Source organism: Panulirus ornatus, chromosome 15, assembly GCF_036320965.1.
Source record: "Panulirus ornatus isolate Po-2019 chromosome 15, ASM3632096v1, whole genome shotgun sequence".
NCBI classification, from domain to species: Eukaryota; Metazoa; Arthropoda; class Malacostraca; order Decapoda; family Palinuridae; genus Panulirus; species Panulirus ornatus.
In genome coordinates, this window is record NC_092238.1 from 3,069,093 (window position 1) to 3,081,308 (window position 12,216).

Below are 12,216 nucleotides of genomic sequence, written 5' to 3' on the forward strand. Positions count from 1 at the left end.
TATATATATATATATATATATATATATATATATATATATATATATATATATCACATTTACAGAATCTATTTCTCAGTTTTACCGAAAAATATTCTCCACACAACGCTTCATCCAAGCACTCGGGACATCCTCGGCTGAAGTTCAGAAACAGAACGAATGCTGAGGTGATGGTAGTGTCATAGTATGACCTGCCATACCATGCCATCTGTATAGGAACAGTTCATGGTTCCGGGAGCCACGGACGAATCCCTTCATGAACAAAATACGGTCGTATCCTGCACCGGACTTACATGGTTCCGGGAGCCACGGATGAATCCCTTCATGAACAAAAAACGGTCGTATCCTGCACCGGACTTACAGGCTTCGTGACCTGTATATTTCAGCCTGACAACCGCTGGTCCTTGGCGGCTCCTGACGCGGCCGAGGGTACATGCGGCTAAATCCGCAGCCGATATGTTATGGATAACATTTGACCTTTGACCACTGAAGCGGACCCCAACCGTCATCATTCTTATCAACGGGGATATCGGAAAATAAGATTCCATCTTACAATTGAATTATGTAAATGAATACATAAATTCATAATAATAATGATAATAATAATAATAATAATAATAATAATGAATAATAATAATAATTTTCTGTACTAGTTTCTCGTTTCCAGTGCAGCGAGGTAGCGCCAGAAACAGACGAAAATGTCCACATCATATTCTCTTTCTGTCTGTCGGTCTCTCTCTACGTTTTTTTTCTTCCCCAGTATCTTTCTACCTATGTATATTTTTATATTTATTCCCACTCATGTATCTCTGCGATCATCCATCCCTCCGTCTAAGTCTATTCACCGTTCGAGGTGTCTGTACGGAAATGATATGAGATATAGTCTCAACATCCGTGACTTGGTTCCTCTGGCTCATCCTGGGTCACGTCAGTGCTAACCAACACTGCTAATCCCTGCATTATTACTGCCAATTAAAGCGAAGTGCCACCTGCTGTCACTCGTTAAGGCGACCATGGTGAAGGTTACAGGGTCGGTGTTACAAACTTACCCTCACGATTTATTGCTGTTAAATTGATTTATAGCTTCGTCCAGCTTTTCAAGCTATAGCTTGAATAATAAGACTTTCTATCTGCTCAATATTAAAAGTTAATAATAAAATCAAATAGGATTACGATAGTTTTTATCTTAGTTACCCGTTATGCACTTTAGGGTGAGAGACTTATATCGGGATCCTAACAATGTGACCTTCGACAAGGTGTTGTGGCTCTTGTCGAAGTCTGACTTCCCAGGCTCACACTTCCTGATGGAAATTCCAGTCAGAGGTGCGGCTGAATAACTGCGTCCCGGCCAAACTTCTCTTCCAGATCTCTCCCTCTGGACAGTTTCCTGAAAATAATTACTCGCTGGATTTTTCCTTGTTGGATGGATTTCCGCTGAGGGAGTCATGGGAGGCCACCAGCTCTGGCAGGCGTGGTGTCCACACACAAACACACACACACATACACAGGAAAATATTGCGTACCATTCATTTTTAGCGGAAAAATATGCACGTGCATTTTACGCAAGTATCTGTGTAGATATTTTTTTTTCTTACGAGAGCTATGGAAAATGATACAAAAAATATATAGAACGTAAATCTTTGGCTAGGAAATATCAACGCTGATATTTTGTGGTAAATTTATCGACTGTAAAGCTTTGCCTTTTTTTTTTTATACAAAATGTCATGCATCTTGAATGTATATATATATATATATATATATATATATATATATATATATATATATATATATATATATATATATATATATATATACACGTCCTAACTGTTAAGCCACAAGATTATCAAAAGACACGTTGGTAATTAGGTATAAGAAATACTGACGACGACATATTGTGGACAAGATAAGACTTGGCTTCTTGGCTCTCCTGGTTGCGAATGGAGATGGGAATGGACTGTGTGACGACTGCTGGGGAGAACATAGCGAACGCTGGGTCTGAGGAAGTTGTTCTGCACAAAGTTGTCCAGACGGGTGGGAGGGAAGGCGTCCTCTGGGGAGCCTAATTCAGCGACGAGTTATTCACTGGTTCGGGGGGGATGGTGGGGAGATTAAGTTGGGAGCCCTTGAGCGGGGAGTTGCTCTGTAGGGAGTTTCTCAGTGCGGAGGAGCTCAGTGGGGAGTTCTTTAGCATGGAGTTGCTTAATGGGGAGTTTTTTTTTCTGCAGTGAATTCTTCAGTGGGTAGTTCATCATCGAGGAGCTGCTCAGTGAGGTCAACATGAACCAATTCACCTAGTTTTCCATGGCCCAGTTCCCCCCTCCCCCGTCAGTTAATGCGCATGCAACCCCAGGTGACATTCAGTGGTTCTAGAATGGTGCAAATAATTCCCGGGGCACCTACAAATTAATCTGTCTTCAGCCTTTATCTTTCCGTCGTTGTTAAATCGGTATGATTTTGTAGTTTTTGTACAAGCGTCTGGCAGAGAAGCAGAGAAAAACCTTTTTAATGATAGAAGATAAGAGCATCGCTGGTTCTCTCACATCCCTTGTTTATAGTCCATCAAGAAGGTCATATCTTCCTTTGATAAGCATTAAAGAGTCTTTCTCACCGGCGTTTCTCATCTGCGGTTTTGAATCTCTTTTCCTTTCATCACATCTTCCCTGTCACTCTGTCTTTCTCTCTGTTTACATGCATCTGATATATCTGTATCTCTGTCTTAGAAGTTCTTTATCAATATCAATATGCATTCCAATCTTTTCTCTACCGCTGCGGATCTGAATATTTAGGGATAACTTTAAAATAATCACTATATGGTTTTTGCATTTCAAAAATATAGTATTCACTGAATGTAGAGAAGTATTCAGAACGGTTATTTCATTGAATATGTAGCTAAAGAGCTATGAATAGATAGCAAAAAAATTGAAGGAATGTGAATATAAAATATGCACCGCACTGTCGTCAGTTTCGTATGACATCCTTTGGTTAGGGAAGCGAGGCTTCGCCATGCAGACGTATTGAGTTGGTTCGCAGAGAATCTGTTGCTCCCAGTGAACTCCCGTCATCAAATATAATTTAATATCGAAGGCAACTGTATCAACAGTTAGAAAATGACATGAAAATATGAATTTCTTGGCGCGCATTTGTCTTGGGTTTGTGCGGAGGGGAGGGTACTATGTTAAATTAAAAACGGGTAGGGTTCTTTGGTACGATTGAGTCTGTATAAAGGGGAACTTGTTTTAGGAGACCATCAGTGGTGTTTGCATCGCTGTTAATGCTTTTAAGCGAGTGAATAGTTTCGATCAGTGTTTCACTCAGGGCGACCGAGCAGGACAAAGCCTAGCTGTGTTCCATCTCGGGCTGAAGAGCCATGGCTTCAGCCAAAGCCATGGGGCTAGGCTAGGGTTTACCTCGCCATTAACCTGTCCAAAGCCGAGGATGTTGTTTTTCTGTTCAGGTTCACAGAATGAAGGACAATAGTGACTTATTTGTAAGCAAGTTGGGTTATAAATAGAATATCTAGCGGCGGCCGAGAGTAGAGGTGAAAGCCGTTGGCTACTGAATCATCCAGCAGTATTGAAGGCCATTAAAGACGACATCGCCTCGGGATCTGGCCACGGCCGCCACATTTCTTGTTCCCTTTGTTATTCAGTTTCGAAAATAGCATCCAAGAGTAATCAAACTATAATATGGCTATTTGGGTCACCGATGAGCAGTTGGTGCAGTCAAGATCTGCTTAAAATTCGATTTAGGTCGGTGACAAGACGCCTGAAAAATATAAGATCCAAAAGAGACGCTGAGATTCAAGATTTGTTGGAAGAACCGCGAATCAATGAAACTTATGACGGTTATGAATCACCGAGACGTGACTCGGAGTCGAATCTCCCATGCTCGTCGTGATGGTTGTTGCACTTGGTGGCTTAGAGGATGGTCGACGATGGTGTTGTAGGTAAGATGTGGGTGAGAGTGTGGTACTGTAGAGGTGATGGTGCCTACCACCCAGAATGGTTGTATGATTTACGATTAATGATGTCAGCGGTGGTTATGGTTATGGTAGATGTTGATACTGGTAGATGTGCTTACGGTAGATGGTGGTACTGGTAGTTGTGGTAAATGGTGGTTGTGCTTAAGGTAGATAGTGGTACTGGTGGTTGTGGTACTTGTGGTTGTTGTGGTAAATGGTGGTTGTGCTTAAGGTAGATAGTGGTACTGGTGGTTGTGGTACTTGTGGTTGTGGTATATGGCGGTTGTACTTAAGGTAGATAGTGGTACTGGTGGCTGTGGTATATGGCGGTTGTGCTGAAGATAGATAGAGGTTTGGGTTAGAGTAGATGGTGGTGGTAACTAGTTACGGTGGTTGGTGGTGGTAGTGCTAATGGAGCTTGTTCTTCTAGTACACAAAGGAACACAAATACACAGGAACTCAAAGAACAATAGACCCTTGGGTCCTTTCGAGGCTGTTTGTGATAGTGGAAGAAACCAGAAACTCATAGTTTACTGTGGTAACGTTAGAAAAGTAGGTAGATGATTTAAAAAGAATTACAGTACCTGTAAACTTTTCTTATGACTAAAGAGGCACAATTAATGTGCATGGTGATGCGTATGATGGTAGTGTTGATGGTGAAGGTGGTGTGTATAATGAGGGTGATGTGTATGATGATGAGGTTGGTATATATATATATATAGTGAAGGTGATGTGTATGATGAGGGTTTGCTGTTCTATTTGCTACGTAACTTCAGTTGATCCCTTTTTTTTTTCTTAATCTTCTAAGAACAATTAATGACATGATTAATTTGTATATCATATAGTGCATAAGTTCCAACAGTACATAAAGAGAACTGTCCAAATCATTTTGCTAAATATGATGGGTTGAAAAGAAAAATCAATTTGAATGAAAGAAAACTGAACTTTCAACTTCAACTATTTACATATATTTTTACGTTTTTATGTTTTAATTTCCTCTGATGTCAGATAGTGCGTGCCTCACCAGCATATCAATCATATTTTAATGGATAATAACATTTAATGATAATTACTTCTCCAACTACATAAAATTGTACTATTTTTTTTCGCTTGACCAGCAGCACGAACGAATACCCAACAGCGTGTTATTGTATCTCATTACACACTAAAACACTTACTATAATTAATCATGACAAATATTATCATCAGAGGTTATTGGGTTATATGTTATCTTTGGTCATGATAATCTCTAAAGTAAGATAACATTCTTTGAGATCACAGTAGGCATGGATCATGATAGATTCATGGTGATATGTTAACTAGTTCAAGCTAATATATGAGGTAAGATAACATTTGTTAAGATCACAATGATCATAGTAGACATAGATGGTATCGCATTGCGATCATGAGATGTCCTTGGGGGGATATGTTATCTAGGTCAAACTGTTGTCTGAGGTATGATAACACCGTTAAGAACACAGTAGACATGGATGATATCATCACATTGGTTATACAGTGAGCACCCAAGGCTTCTCACACATATAAATGGTAAAGTGTACAGAATCTTCCCTGAGTACTCGTCTTGCCACAATCCATGACACCTTCATACGTTAAGGTTGAAAAACAACCACAACTCACGGGACTGCGGCGGGGTAGTGTTGCCAGCTCACAGTGCACTGAGCGGCCGGCAGCTGGTTACAGCAAAAGAAATGAGATCATATCTGACACACAAAAAAAAAAACGTCGGTTGCCTCGGGGAAAAATACACACAAGCTGGAAATTAAAAACGCGAACGCGAAAACGAAAGCAAACGTTAACAAAGAAATGGCATAGAGAGACATGCAGAGGGGAAATAAAGTCTTTAAAACTGCAGGCAACGTGCGTCTGAGGGCATGGGGCAATTACCACATGTGTGAGAGATACCAAGCTAGGAAAATGAAATATGCCGTAAAAAAAAGGACACTTCATTTCTGCTCCTGTTATGAGTCGTTGGACGAAATCAAATCTTACTTTTTTTTATGAACGGGAGACGTCAAAGCTTTAAGTTCCAGTCAGTGATATATATATATATATATATATATATATATATATATATATATATATATATATATATAACCTTCCAGACGCCTAATTTCGACTACTTGGCCCTCTAGCGGTTTACATTGTTAGATAGTGATCGCCTTGGCTTAAAGTGATAGCTTACTCCAATTGTACAGTACCCTCTTGTCTTGTTAAACCATATGAGAGAATCGTGAGTTGGCGTTCAAGTGATTGTCAGTGTTGTCGTCTTTACACGTAGTGCGTGAGTCAGGAACTCAAGAACTGAACTTAATAAAGAGAAGACCAGTGATCTGTTTAGGGCTGGAGTGAGGTCGGGGTGAGACAGCAGAGCGAAGCGTAGGTCAACAGTTGTGTGGGCGCTACCTGTCCGGAAACTCATTCCGACACACACCACCACCGTGCACCACCACCACTACTCCCACCATCATAATCCACCGTCACCACTACCACACAACAGCGCGACCCACTGCAAAATGTCACTTAATCCTCCGTATGTATAAAAATGGCCTCCTTGCGTCTTTGTCCACGTCTTACGGATCTATAAAGCCAGACTCACGGAGCTGGTGACCGGCAGCAGGCTCCTCAAGCAGGCAGCGGTGGCCTTTACCAGGTTCCTGTGGGCCAGAGGCACGGAGCCGGTGTCCGGCAGCAGGTTCCTCAGGCAGCCGAAGTCACGGAACTGGTGTCCGGCAGCTGGTTCCTCAGGCACCGTAGGAATTTTGTGGTAACGGAGCGGAACACGGACATGCCGCCCCGGGTCTTAAGGGTTAGATCGTTACCTGTACGTAAAGGAAAGCTAGGCTTTGTTGACTAAGGCAGGTTAGCACTTTAATGATCTGAGTGTTCGGATCGATGGCCTGATGGCTTCGGGACCCACATGCGATCTTCCATGTCAACGCACGCACGCTACCTTCACCCGTACAAACAACGCTGACTCACTTGGTTCAAACCAACGTACTGCGATCGCTCGCTAAATGCATCATTTAGACAAAAATATATAAATATATGAATATGTATCGGTAGACGCTGGGGTGAGAACACTAAGACACGAGGACTCGAAACTTGTAGTTGCCAGGGGGTAACGCAGAGAACGTTTGAGAACTTCTACATCTGCGTTTATACGTACATTCTAATCATTGCCATTGGAGGGAGTTCCTTGTTAATATAATACATCATCAGTAATAACGGAGGGTATTTGTTTCCAAACGAGATATTTTTATGAGGGTAAGACGTTATAAAGGTGTATGGCACAACCTCACACATCTATGGAATCAAAAGCTCTCCGTGTCATTACTTCTCTTGGCGTCACCTCTCCTCATCTACCCCTTACGCCGGGATGTTATTGCTCTCTCTCTCTCTCTCTCTCTCTCTCTCTCTCTCTCTCTCTCTCTCTCTCTCTCTCTCTCTCTCTTCTACAGGTATTATTTTGGCCACCGTTCTCTTGAGCTGTAATTCCCCATTTAAACTGTACATTCGTGGAGCCCTGCTACTAAGGCACGGGCCCGAGGTAAGCACCTGCCCGCTTCCCACAGTTTGTGTGTGGAGACCAGCCGCTCGAGGATTGTCCGTTATGATACATCCGTCGCTCGAACAAATAAGACTGTTCCTTCTCCAATATATCCGCTTTCCTATAACTTTTCAACCTTGAAGACCCAAATGTGCAAAGACTTGCGATCCCCGATTAATTTCTATATTTTTTTCTCTTAATTCTTCCTTTCACTCGAATTTGCCTTAGATCGGGGTGTTTTTGCTCATGCCATGTCGGTTACCATAAGTATATCAAACAAATATATATATATATATATATATATATATATATATATATATATATATATTATTATTATATATTATTATATTTATTTATTTTGCTTTGTCGCTGTCTCCCGCGTTAGCGAGGGAGCGCAAGGAAACAGACGAAAGAATGGCCCAACCCACCCACATACACATGTATATACATACACGTCCACACACGCAAATATACATACCTATACAACTCAATGTATACGTATATATACACACACAGACATATACATATATGCACATGTACATAATTCATACTGTCTGCCTTTATTCATTCCCATCGCCACCTCGCCACATGGAATAACAACCCCGTCCCCCTCATGTGAGCGAGGTAGCGCTAGGAAAAGACAACAAAGGCCCCATTCGTTCACACTCAGTCTATAGCTGTAATATATATATATATATATATATATATACATACTAGTACTTGATTACTTGATATGTACAGAGTCATGAAGCCTATTCTTCAATGACTGAAAGTACAACAGTGATTTTTTAATTAACACTTTAAACACCACGGTAGGTCCTTAGCCAAGTGAGATGGGGCTGGCCTTTGACCTTACCATAGGGGTCGAGTCAAATGCCACGCCATCACGCCCAAAGGTCGCGCTGCCGTATTCATGGGATTAATAGCCGTTTAAGCTACTTGATAATGCTTACAAAAATCACAAATGAAATCATTATCATTAACAACTACACAGGCAGTTGTTTTTCCAGTAGTTTATCCTCTCAAGTACGGCAATCTCATATATATATATATATATATATATATATATATATATATATATATATATATATATATATATATATATATATATATATATATATCATACATATTCGCCATTTCCCGCGTTTGCGAGATAGCATTAAGTACAGAGGACTAAGCTTTAGAGGGAATATCCTCTCTTGGCCCCAGTCTCTGTTCCTTCTTTTGGAAAATCACAAACGAGAGGGGTGGATTTCCTGCCCATCGCTCCCTCCCCATTTAGTCGCCTTCTACGACACGCAGGGAATACGTGGGAAGTATTCTTTCTCTCCTGCTGGAGTCGCTCGTGGTAACGGGGTCGTTTGTGGTAGCAGTCGTTCGCGACAACATTCGTTCACGATAATGGTTCCTCATGATAACGGTCGTTCAAGATAACGGTCGTTGTTATGATAAAAAAAAAAAAGTGGAAATACAAGTTATACAAGCGGAGAAATGCAGTACTGCCAAGGTATCATTCGTGACGGAAATCTGTGACAATGTGAGGAAAGGCAATATATTTCTTAATACGGCCAGTAAGACTTGAAGACGAGAACAAGAAAAAAAAGTAGACTATTCTTACCAGATGGCCAACGAAGTGTCTTGCGAAATCTTGTGCCTGCTTGCAGGGTCTCTCTCTCTCTCTCTCCTCTCTCTCTCTCTCTCTCTCTCTCTCTCTCTCTCTCTCTCTCTCTCTCTGTAATAAAAGAGGTCTCCTCAGAGTTCCAGGAGATGAGAGATTGTTTCGTGGAATGAGATGAGCTTGTGTGACTGTCATGATGTTTCGAGTCTTGGTAATAAGGGTTCTGGGGTCGTAAGTCCTGTATGTGCGGTATTATCCGCTCAGCACGTGGGCTTTTCCAGATTTCATCTTGGGACAGTATTCTTTCGTCCTAGGACCTTTTATTAAGTCCAAGGACAGTTTATGAATTCCTGGGATAATGTATTTCGCCCTAAGACACTTTGTGATATGTCCCAGGACAGTGTTCTACTTTCAGAAAAGTGTTTTACGCCTTAGGACAGTATTTTACGTCCCAGGACAATGTATTACGACCTAGGATGGTGATTTTCGTAAACCCGTGTGACGAAACATCGTTATGCAGCCTTCTGTGAGCCACAGGTAGACATATGAGCCACAAACACTGGTCTGTCTCCTCAGCCACAGACTAGCGTCTGTGGCTTCCAGCTAGAAACACAGTCTGAACCTTCGTCACCCTTTTCAGCCACTGTCAACACTGTTCATGAAGGGCAAGGTCAAAGTAGTTCACTCCATCATACCCAAGGGTCGTACCGTCGTGCTCAAGTATTCTACCGTCATTCTCAAGGATCGCTCCGTCGTGCTGGGGGCGTACCGTCGTGCTCGAGGGATCGTACCGTCGTGCTCGAGGGATCGTACCGTCGTGCTCGAAGGATCGTACCGTCGTGCTTGAGGGATCGTACCGTCGTGCTTGAGGGATCGTACCGTCGTGCTCGAGGGATCATACCGTCGTGCTCGAAGGATCGTACCGTCGTGCTTGAGGGATCGTACCGTCGTGCTTGAGGGATCGTACCGTCGTGCTTGAGGGATCGTACCGTCGTGCTCGAGGGATCGCCCCGTCGTGCTTGAGGGATCGTACCGTCGTGCTTCCAGGGTGAACCAGTGTTATGAAGGTAATTCTCCCCACACTCAGCCATACTCCTGCCCGCACCCCTCACCTGGCTCCCTCATCCTCCTGCAGGATCACCCCGGCGCTGATGCCGACAAGGTGGGTGTAATTAGCGGCTGTGTAAACCCAAATGTAGGATTAATTAATCCTTAGGAATACAATCAGGGTACAGGAGAGGCAGGGAAGGGCCATGAAGGCATGGGAGGTATCTGTGTTATGTATCCTCTCTCCTTAATATATTGTGATTCGTTCACTTATATATATATATATATATATATATATATATATATATATATATATATATATATATATATATATATATATATATATGTGTGTGTGTGTGTGTGTGTGTGTGTGTTATTTCAATGTTTTGTATGTACAACTTGTGCTGTCTTTTTTAGATGTGTTGCAGCACCCTGGGAGACAGGGAGGTTTCTAGGGTCTTGCTTTTAACATCTGTATATGTGTTACTGTGTTGTGTTGTGTGGTGCGTCAAGGTAAAGCTTCAATATAGCCTTGTGTTAACGCATAAATATTAATTACACGCGACCGTGTCAGCATTTCAGGTGCACGTTTATATATAATCTTGTGAACAACGACTTAATATCTTTAATATGACGAGTTAACCCTCTTTTTTTTTTCTTATGTTGAAGGCTCCAGTCACGGATGAAAGTCCACATCAAGGCCGGGCCTTGATTGAAATATAAAGCGAATTATGAAACGAAAAAAGGAAAAGACATGGGAAAGTATTTACGGATTTTGGTGGAAGTGAAAAATGGGTCTTTTGAAATAAGCCAGGTCATAGCTATTGGGATAGACATGAGAAGGTAGCGAATTCCAAAGCTTCGACGTGTAGGGAAAGAAGCAGGTATCAAAACAGCCCACCCATGAGTTACCGATAGCCACACAATAATCATGTGACGCAGCAGCTTGCCTAGCACTGCGTTGGTTGGGTGTGGGCACCCAACCAACCAGATCTCGGGAGCAAAAACCAAAGTAATACCTACAGAAGAGGGAAAGTGGGTCAACATAGAGGTGTAGGGCAAAGGGTTCATGTTTGGAAGTTATAATTCAATCGCATTTTTTTTAGCATGATTCGTTGTGTCGCCTCCGTTATCATTCATTATTTACCATCTCTTTTGTAACGCTCAAGGCCTGAGTCTCTTGGGTACATTGGTACGACCCTGGAGCACGACGGTACTATACCCATGAGTACGATGACCTGATCATTAGAGCATGAGCCATCAAGCCTAATTAATGGTCGTACCATCGTTTTCACACAATGTACCGTTGTGCCAAAGACCGTACCGTCGAGATCAAGCATTGTCCCGTCGTGAGTTCGCTGTTACATTTATTTCTGACAAAAAAGCAATCATCTGCTCCGTACGTGCGTTCCCTGTGTGCTAATATTGAAACTCCTATGTTGACCCCCAAATGATGGGCTGAAGTGGACTCTGCCTTCCTCCGGCCTTAAAAATCGTCCTGATAATTTACATTTATTAAGAATTAGCTCCGTGCGCTGGTGAATATATAATTACTTTCCCCTCGGCTCATCTGCATATCATTACCATTTCCCTTTGTCTACTACAGTGTCGGCTTCAAAAAAAAAGTTGAATTTTGCTCTCTTTCCAAGTCCCGTAAAATACTCCTTATGATTTCATTCCAGGGAGAGAGAGAGAGAGAGAGAGAGAGAGAGAGAGAGAGAGAGAGAGAGAGAGAGAGAGAGAGAGAGAGAGAGAGAGAGAGAGAGAGAGAGAGAGAGAGAGAGAGAGAGAGAGAGAGAGAGAGAGAGAGAGAGAATATTTCCTTTTATGATGGATACATTAATTTCACTGGATAAAAATTTCTCGCATATTGATGATAGTTCCTTTAGGATCATGTTTTCAGAATAAATACACCAGTGCATGTAATTTCCTTTTCGTTGTTTGAAATTGTGAAATTCATCATATTTACATCGCAAAGACATACTCTAAGCCATAGCTAAGAAATCATTTAAGAAAAATTAGATG

At 41.9% G+C, this 12,216-nt stretch overlaps 1 protein-coding gene across 2 annotated transcripts in view; it reads right to left on the reverse strand.

Annotated features, from left to right (window-relative positions):
• LOC139753687 (uncharacterized) overlaps window positions 1–12,216 on the reverse strand; it is a 30,815-nt gene that overhangs the window by 18,020 nt on the left and 579 nt on the right. Inside the window, exon 1 of one of the 2 annotated variants that reach the window (XM_071670371.1) lies at window positions 6,576–6,685. The exons of the other annotated variant lie outside the window; for it this stretch is intronic. The gene's annotated coding sequence lies outside the window, so the exon portion shown is untranslated. Of the gene's footprint in view, window positions 1–6,575; window positions 6,686–12,216 lie in introns of those variants that run through there. 2 annotated transcript variants of the gene reach the window in all.